The sequence below is a fragment of the Coenobita brevimanus genome, chromosome 33 (genome assembly GCF_032717465.1).
Source record: "Coenobita brevimanus isolate Jiangsu-jjx chromosome 33, ASM3271746v2, whole genome shotgun sequence".
In the NCBI taxonomy this organism is placed as follows: domain Eukaryota; kingdom Metazoa; phylum Arthropoda; class Malacostraca; order Decapoda; family Coenobitidae; genus Coenobita; species Coenobita brevimanus.
The window spans coordinates 45,037,787-45,047,754 of record NC_136986.1 but is presented as its reverse complement, the minus strand read 5'-3'; positions in this window follow the sequence as shown (position 1 = coordinate 45,047,754).

Genomic DNA, 9,968 nt, shown 5'->3' with positions numbered 1-9,968 from the left:
CTTGGGAGTTGGACAGTACTATTGTAACATATTTAGTTGAGGAAGAGAACTTGGGTGTCATCGTTTGTTTGTTTGTTCGTTTATAAAGGCTGTAGTAAGGAAGCCATTGAATTTATGGTGATGTACTGTGCAGTATTGGTTACCAGTTTTGGCTTGATGTATGTTTATGGTGGTGATGGTTTGGGCCCAGGCAAGAATATAGGTAGACACAGCAATCTCGTTATTGGTGATTTGCTAGAGCACTTTCCTTAACAGGCAAATTGGTCAAGAAAAGAAAAGCTGTTGCTTCATTGGCACCACAAAGAATTACCAAGTTTTAACTTACCTGTCACAAATACTGTACAAGAAGTGTATAGAGTGCAGATCAAACTGCATACACTGAGGAAATTACTTCATAGAGCAAGTACTTTCAGCACGAGAAAGTGTTGTATGTAGGGTAAGAATCATAATCTCTATTATCATCGTCCAGACCCAGAGATTAAGAAAACTGATTGGGGAAACTGACCAAAAGTCAGCTTCGTTAATAGCCACACATTCACTCACATTCAAGCCCCGAGAATTATTCCACTCCAGGGGCACAAAAATCCATACTTTGGTGCTTCATTCCACCTGTCAGTTAAGAGTCAGTCTGGTAAATAATACTGTACTTCACCAGGAAAAAGAAATGGGTGCCAAAGCAATCCTGCATGAATACAGGGTCCTGGCTAACATGCACAGTATTTTACATGTAATTGAGAATGCTCCCAGAATATATGTACAGTAGTTTGTTTTTGTTGTTTTATATGAATGAGGGTGATGGTGTTTTTGAAAAATGAGGGTGGTGTGAGTTGAAGGGAGGGTTGCTGATGGTGGAGTAGGTTGACATGGTGGCAATTTGTGTGTGGTCACCCCCTCTGTGATGTCTGGCTATAGATGTAGGTAGGTTGATAGGCAGATAGTAATATGTTTTGGATTAAAGCTTGTGTGTTGTTTTGGCTAAAGTATTGTGTGGTAAAGTAAGGTGCCTGGTGTATGTACCCTGAGTAAGCCGGCGTGCCCAACAGGTGGGGCTGGAGAGAGGCGGGGCGGGGCCGGGCGGCAGGGTGGGATGGCGGGGGGCGCCCACCACCACTTCCATCACCACCAAGACCCACCACTGCTCATACTGCCCCTACAACACCTCCATCACCAGCAGCCTTATCAAACACATTCGCATCCACACCGGGGAGAAGCCCTTCTCCTGCCCCCACTGCCCCTACCGAGCCAACCAGCGAACTAACCTAAAGACCCACATACGGACTCACACTGGGGAGAAACCATACGCCTGTCCCAAATGTCCATACCGATCTTCCAACAAGGGGGGGTTAGATGCACATATGTGGAAGCATAGGGTCAAGTGATTTTAAATTCAGTTACTTTACTTCATCTTTATGTGGGAAAAGAGATCAGAATGGTGATGACAGCTGAGGCATGTCAATTTCTTACTAGACATCCATGAAGTGAGGCCCGAGAATTATTCCACCCCAGGGGCACAAAAATCCATACTTTGGTGCTTCATTCCACATGTCAGTTAAGAGTCAGTCTGGTAAATAATACTGTACTTCACCAGGAAAAAGAAATGGGTGCCAAAGCAATCCTGCATGAATACAGGGTCCTGGCTAACATGCACAGTATTTTACATGTAATTGAGAATGCTCCCAGAATATACGTACAGTAGTTTGTTTTTGTTGTTTTATATGAATGAGGGTGATGGTGTTTTTGAAGAATGAGGGTGGTGTGAGTTGAAGGGAGGGTCGCTGATGGTGGAGTAGGTTGACATGGTGGCAATTTGTGTGTGGTCACCCCCTCTGTGATGTCTGGCTATAGATGTTGGTAGGTTGATAGGCAGATAGTAATATGTTTTGGATTAAAGCTTGTGTGTTGTTTTGGCTAAAGTATTGTGTGGTAAAGTAAGGTGCCTGGTGTATGTACCCTGAGTAAGCCGGCGTGCCCAACAGGTGGGGCTGGAGAGAGGCGGGGCGGGGCCGGGCGGCAGGGTGGGATGGCGGGGGGCGCCCACCACCACTTCCATCACCACCAAGACCCACCACTGCTCATACTGCCCCTACAACACCTCCATCACCACCAACCTTATCAACCACATGCGCATCCACACCGGGGAGAAGCCCTTCTCCTGCCCCCACTGCCCCTACCGAGCCAACCAGCGAACTAACCTAAAGACCCACATGCGGACTCACACTGGGGAGAAACCATACGCCTGTCCCAAATGTCCATACCGATCTTCCAACAAGGGGGGGTTAGATGCACATATGTGGAAGCATATGGTCAAGTGATTTTAAATTCAGTTACTTTACTTCATCTTTATGTGGGAAAAGAGATCAGAATGGTGATGACAGCTGAGGCATGTCAATTTCTTACTAGACATCCATGAAGGGAGGCTTAGTGCACACGTGTGGTAGTATATGATCAAGGATTTTTGTGTTATTTCAGTGGTAATTAAATTGGCACACTGGAGACGAACAATGCCTGTACTGATCTAACAAAGGGGGGTTGCATGCACATGTGAAAGCTTATGGTTAAGTGATTTTTTTATCAAGTTATTTAACTAGAAAATTATGAAAACAATTATTATTTCACAAGAAAATACTCATATCAATTTATTAGTGCAAGAAGCTTAGTTGCACACCTATAGAAGCATGTAATTGATTTTAAGTTAATTATTTAACTAGTAATTAGGGTATGACTCGCACTAGGGAGAAACCAACCGCCGGCCCCGAATGCCCTTACCGATCGCCAACAAGGGAGGGAGGGTTAGATACTTACATGTGGAAGCAGATCGTCTGATGATTTTGAGTATTGGTACAGTTATTTAACTTCATCTTTGGGTGGGAAAAAAAACTGTGATGATGGTGATGTTTGAGGTATGTCAGTTCCTTCATAAATGTCCAAGATGGGGAGGCTTAGGTCCATACATATGGAAGCATATGGTCAAATTACTTCAGTTGACAGTTATGACAGTGATAGTTATTTTAGTTTGCCAAAAAGTTGTTTTAGTTATTTCACCAAAATATTATTATTCTCCAAAAAAAAAATATATATATATTTCACAAGTTGTGTGGGAAACCTCTGCCATCCCCAAATGCCTTTCCTCTTCATCCTGATCAAGTTACTTCAGTTGAAATTATGACAGTGATACTTATTTTGCCAAAAAGTTGTTTTAGTTATTTCACCAAAAAATCATTTTTTGTTTTTTCACCAAAAAAGATAAAAATTATTTCACAAGTAGTAAGGTGTTAGAAACCTCTGCCAGCCCCAAATGCCTTTCCTCTTCATCCAGCCAAGGAGGCTTAGATATACAGCCATGGAAGCACATGAGCAAATGATCTTTGAGTTTTGTTATTTTGCTATACTTTTTTCACCTTAACTTGGCCGGAAATTACCATACCTCCATCTCGAATGCCAAGGTACAAGATGGGATTAGCACTAAGATATAACGCTAGTCATGAAGAAGTTTGTGGAAAGGATGTAGACTTGTAGTTTTTTCTTATTCTGCCATGAAAGTGTGTTGAATAGGCCACAACAGAACAAAAACCCTGGCCAAGTTAAGGTGAAAGAACCATGGATATGAGGTATGTTACAAGTAAGATGGAAATTTTCTCCTGGATGTTCCATAAGTTATCATTCCATGGAAAGATAGTGATGGATATTCACTTCTGTAAGTAAAAATTGTAGCAAAGTTTCAAGAAATAAATTTGGTTTATATGTTATTGTTATTACTAGTTCCTACTGGAGGTTTTCATACTGATGTCGGAATCAGATGGAAATGAGTGTTGCTGTGATCCTGGACGTGTGTGTGAGAGAGAGAGAGAAGGAAATAAAAAAGGAAAGGCGGGGGTTTACCATCTGTTTGAAAGGAAGGGGGAGGGATGGGAAGAACTAAGTGGTGAGGAAGTATATTTCATTGGATGATAAGACAAGAGAGAAATCTAAGGTGGAATGGGAGGCCTTGTAGCAATTCGTGCATAGTTATATATTTTGCTTATTACACCTTAACATTCTCTTGTATGTTATTAAGTAGAAATAGTTTGTATCGGACATGCAAAATGATATTCAGGTGTAATTTGCAGAGCAAGTTTCTAAGGAACAGGTGTTATCAGTCACCTGTGTTCCATAAACTTACATTGGTCAATTCTGTGCACAGGTGGTCTGGTCTTACGTATCAAAATAATTTCAAATGCATTACTGGAAATTAAAAGTTGAAATTAGAGTCCAGAGAAGGACTGACAGAATTATGTCACTCTGAGTTATAGTGGTGATGTGGTGACTTGTTTTAGTGAAATGAGTCCAGGGAAGGGTTGACAGGTTATGAGTTACCATGATGGTGTGGTGAAGCTGTAATGTTGTACCAGAGGTCTAGAGCAGATGAGGAGAAGGGAAGTACAGTTACTTCTAGTAGCAACATGGCTGATCCAAGTTCTGTTAGTAAATGAGCCATCCCCAACAGGTTGGGGCGATGGATGATGGTCAGATGACTGGCTGGAGTGGAGGCGTTAGATTTGTGGCCGGGTTCAGCCTGGGTAACAAGCTGCATCAGTGTCCGTTCTGCCCCTACTCCACCCTAGCCCCCTCTAACCTCAAGAGACACACGCGCGTTCATACCGGAGAACGGCCATTTTCGTGCCCCTACTGTCCCTATCGCACAACTCAAAAGGAGAACGTAAAGAAACACATGAGGACTCACACGGGTGAGAAGCCGTACACTTGTGCCAACTGCTCCTATTCCTCAGCACAGAAGGGGAACCTACAGAGGCACATAATGATTTACCATAATCAGCAGGGTACCAAAACCTCAGAAAGTCCGCAGTAATTGACGTGTGTGCTATCTGCTGGCACAAGGGAAATCAACAGAAGTAGTCAGCATTCTACCCAAACCATGAGAGAATCAACAACATTAGTCTTTCTAGATAACTTTCTGTACATGAGTGGCAACTGCTTGTATTCCTTAGCATTGAAATGAACCCTTGAGAAGCATATAATGAAGAGTAACAGTCAACAGGCTGCGAAAACCTTGAAAAGTTAGCAATAGTAGACTTTCTAGATAACTGGTTTTACAGTGTTTCATATTCTTAGTGTATTGTCCTAAAATTAAACTGGTGCCCAAGAAAAGATAAGATGTTTATGGCTGGCTACTGGATGATTTACAGCAGAAACAACATTCCACAGTACAGTGTTGATGTAAAGTGTACAAAACATGATGGAGAATGTTGAGGTGATACTTTAATGTGGAAAATCAGTTCGTAAAAAAAAATAGTATTTGAGTACCACAGTATGATGGTAATACAAGGCAAACTCAGGGACAATACTCATGCATTAGGCAGACTAGAAAGATTGTGGTGTTGAAGGAATTGGAGAACTTGAAGAAAAATATTTACCAGGGTTTAATTCTCAGGATTTGATATTCCTAATAAATAGATGGATACAGTTGATAAAACCAGTAACACAAATAGCTACCTGACAGAGGAGTGGAAACTGATAGAGTACAAATGGATAAAGAAGGACGAATGAGAGGGCATGCTACCATAGTTCTAGGGCCTGGTCTGTTCATTTATCTGAAATTGGGAGTGACTGGTCTTCACTATGATGACCTTTTTATACAGGGTGTCCTGAGGTTTTTGAGAAATGTGGGTGAGTGTGTGTGGTTAATTATGAGTTTTGAAAATGCAGTGGTAATGTGGTTCGAATTCTTAACCATAATAGCTACAGTTACGGAATGGATGACCTTATGGATGAATTATGAGACCCAGTTGCCTGTAAGGTCATGTGTAATTGTGGCTCCATAACATTAGGGAATTGCACCAGTGGTGATGTAGCATTTTCTATTCAAAATAACCTCAGAAAGTTGTTTTTTGAGGGAGAGTAAAAGGCGATACAGCTATTTGAGAATAAATGGAGAGTGAGACTGTTTGAGAGAGTGAGGTGGTCAGGAGGAGATGAGGGAGTCCAGGAACATGGTGGAGATATAAGAAGTGAGTATGTATTGGAAAAGTGGGATGTTATTGGAAGGGTTTGTTACCGATTAGGGACAGAAACCCAAGGAAGAGAGTCAGGATGATAGATACAAGGGTATGTGAGGCAAGGTGTGTATTGGGTGTTTTACTTCTGCTCTCTCTCAGGTTGTATTCCAGGTGTGCAAAGGGATTTAAAGGACTGAGGCCCATATCAGAAAATTCGTTAGGTATCGTTATGGTTGTGGCGATACATTGATGGGATAGTCTCTGGTGTTTACTTTTGTACTTAGTGTCAGGGCATATTCCAGGTGTTTGTCGTATTTGTTAAACTTGTGCAGGTTGTTGTTCTGCCTTATTGTACAGGACATGTACAGTTGTTCAGGTTACCCAGCTCTCAGTGTATCTTCTCAACCTCACTGATCTTGTGTACAGTGTAGTATTAGGTGTTTTACTCATGAATTGTTGTACAGTAACATTTTCAGCAGATAGGCGACTCCAAACAATCATAATAGTTTTATAGCAAGAATTGTGGTAGTGATAGACATGTGTTGTGTCCTGCAAGATTTTAATCGTATTCATTATGTCTTGCTGTAGATTTACAAGATGATCTCAATAAAATGATGAAAAATCAGTGTGTATTGGTCTGCTGCTGGAAAGGTACAGGAAGTTGAGGAAATTGCACAAAATAATTAGACACATAGATGAGGTAGTTTGAGAATTATTTACATGCTGCAATGGAAGGTTTCTCAGGAACTCTTTAGACTGATCATAATATCTTGACTTTTCATGATTTACTGAACAAGAAGAGATTTTTGTCCTGAAAATCAAGGTACGTCACTAATTTAAGAGTCGCAACTTACATTGTTTTGATGGTAAAAAAAAAACTGATGGTGGTGTATCTGACCCTCAGGCAGTCAGGTGATCAGTATTAGCAACAAACTAAATGCTTGTGAGTGTCCTTAACTCCTACAGTAGGCTTGCATCTCTCGTGTTTGTTCCACCCATGTGTTTTTGGTTGGTGAGTTTTTTCCTTGTCTGTGAGTGAGATTGTGATGTTTGTGTTTTTAACCCGTTGTGCTGGGGATGCATTTTTCGTATTGCAGTATTATTGCCATCAGATGATTTTACTCACCTTAGGACAGAGTGTTAGAACTGGAGGACTTAGATACAGTGTTGATATTCACTTGCAATATAAGAGGCCATTCTAAGGTGAATACTTTGTTACTAGCAACAGTTATCCATAAAGGAAACCATACGGAATCGGGTTTGACCCCTTGAATTTGATGATGCACATTTCTTTTAAGCTTCTTTGCTACCTTCAGATAATATTATAAAATCTTGGAGAGACTTTGAACTGGAGGAGTTAGATATAGTCCTACTGATCCTCTTCCCGGTTAAAGAGTCTGTCCAGGGTTGAATAAACTTATCTGCTGGTAGCGAGAATTAAAAAAATCTGTCATCAGATTAAAGGGGTTAAGTGAGCATGTTTGTACCTAAATGAAGTGAATAGTAAGAGAGCCCCATCCCCTACAGGTGGGGGTGAACAGTGAGGGAGCTACGTTCTGGGAGAAGAAGGGCCAGACTCTGCGAAAGATGCACCAGTGTACCTTCTGTAGCTATACCACCAATGTCACAACCAATCTCAAGAACCACCTGCGGACTCACACTGGGGAGAGACCATTCCAGTGCAATTATTGTTCCTTTTGCACCACTCAGAAGGGCAGCCTGAGAATACACATACGCAAGCACACTGGGGAGAAGCCCTACGCGTGCTGCTACTGTGCTTACCGCTCGGCCACCCGCGGTAACCTCACTGCCCACTTGTCCATCCACCGGCAGCAGATGTTCAATAGCTTCAAGATCGAGGACCTGTCAGATAGCTTTGACCTGAACCAAGGAGCCTTGCTTAATCCATAGTCACTCGTACAATGTTCTGGTTGTTGTAGTGAATGAGATGTTCTTTGCTGGGTTGTTGTATCCCCAGGCTCATTTGGATGTGAAGCTGGTGGACTGCAGGCTGAAGTCGCTCCTGTAGTGTTTTCAAGTTTGTCATGTTTTCCTGGCAATTTGAGAGGTGGGTCCCCCAAATGAAGCCAGTCGTTGAGTCCAGGCATTTGTTATTTACAGATTATAGTTCTAATGTTATTTGATGATTATGGAGACAGAAGATTGGTGACCTAAACAGTATTCAGTATCATGTACAGTGTTTGATTCAGTATTTATACAGGGCCAATTTTTGTATACAGTTTAATGCTACATTGAAGATGTTTGAGTAGTTATGCAAGCAGTGTTCATTATGGATATCTTCCAAAATATCACAGTTACTATAAATTAAGAGAAAATAGCAAATTAGCTATAAAAATACCACTGAAACTATCAGGCAATATTTCTGCTTTTTGTGAAGCCAACAGCTAATCTGAAAATTCATTCCCCCCTCCCCCAACCCCAACAGACTTTGTGTATTGCAGCGTTTTATATAATCTCAGACTCTGAATCTCATCATGTGTTGAATATTAGTTGTGCACTACTGAATTGATAGTGCAAAATTGTAGTAAAATAATGACCAGTAAAAATGTACAGTTCCTTAGGCCATGTCCGCATCAAACACTTACGAGCACGGGCAGTTGCTGGGGGGAAGTATGCAGCACAGTAACCCATAGAAGCAAGGCCATGGTGTGGGCAGAGTCTTGGTGCAAAGTGTTTTAGAAAGTTACCCTTGTATAGAAAGTTGTCCTCCTGTGCAGTATTTATTTACTGATTTTTGGTAATGTCCTGTCCCTCTTGTACAAGTATTGTGGTTAACCCTTCATATCTAGGTGATATCCTCTGTTGTTTATTCTTGCTGCCACCAGACCATTTTGTTCAACATAGGAACACTCTCTTGTATTGTGAAGAGATTAAGAAGGCTGTATCTAACCCATCCAATTCAAAGGCTCTCTTAAGCATATTAAAGTTTTTAGTCAGATGATGGAAATAGTATAATGAAAAAAATTTGATATATATATATATATATATGTTTTATTGTATACCTGTTACTACTAGGCAATTTTATTTAACCCTGGGCTCACTTTTGGAACTGGAGAGGTTAGAAGCCTTCATTACCCGCTTCCCTGCTTAAGGTTCTTTGTACACGAAATAAAATCATCTGATGATCGCAAGAATAGAGTGCAAAATACCATCATCAGACTGAAGGAGTTGCATTTTGGCCCAGTACACTGTGAGGATACATGGGCGTCTCTTGGTGATATATTTTTTGCCCAGCACGAGAAAGCGTGATTGCCGTAACCTGTTCCTTTGTGTGTGTGTCTGAGGGAGTAGTTATTAATGGTCGGGCGAAATTTAGGACTAGAATATTTGGGGTATGTGGAATATACTTCATTGTCTTTTCCTCGCCTGCTTAGGGTTGTGGTGGAGCACTGTTAAATGCTTTGTTAGGTTTTAACCAGGAATCAGAGGAATGTCTGACAGACTTGTTGCGTCTGATTCCTCGTTGCCTCCAAGATCTTTCTGGTTTTATGTTGTGTATCAAGCAGCATTTATTTGTGATCTGAAGGAGCTGTGAAAAGTCTTGCATAATAGGAGCTCTTCTTATTTATTCATTTATTTATTGCTGTAGTGACAGTTTTCCATAGCTTAAGATATCTGTTTGGCTGGTGAGATGGCAAGTAATAATCAGTCACCCATTATGCTGTGAGAAATCTGCTGTAATCAGAATAGCATCATGTACTGTATGAAATCTAGTTGATGTTGTATGAAGGAACGAAGAAGGGAAGTGTGGAGTGTTGGTTCGAGGAAAGTTAGTGTGCATGTGACGTTATGAGTGCACCCATTGTGATGTATCCTCCTTGCCATTAGCTTTGTGACAACCAAAGTTTGTTGGTGTTGGTGTTGAGTCTTGGTATGTTACATTAGCTTCTCAATGTTAGTTGTAATCCCTTGAGTACTCTGATATCACTTTAAGCTTGTTTCTTCTACATTATT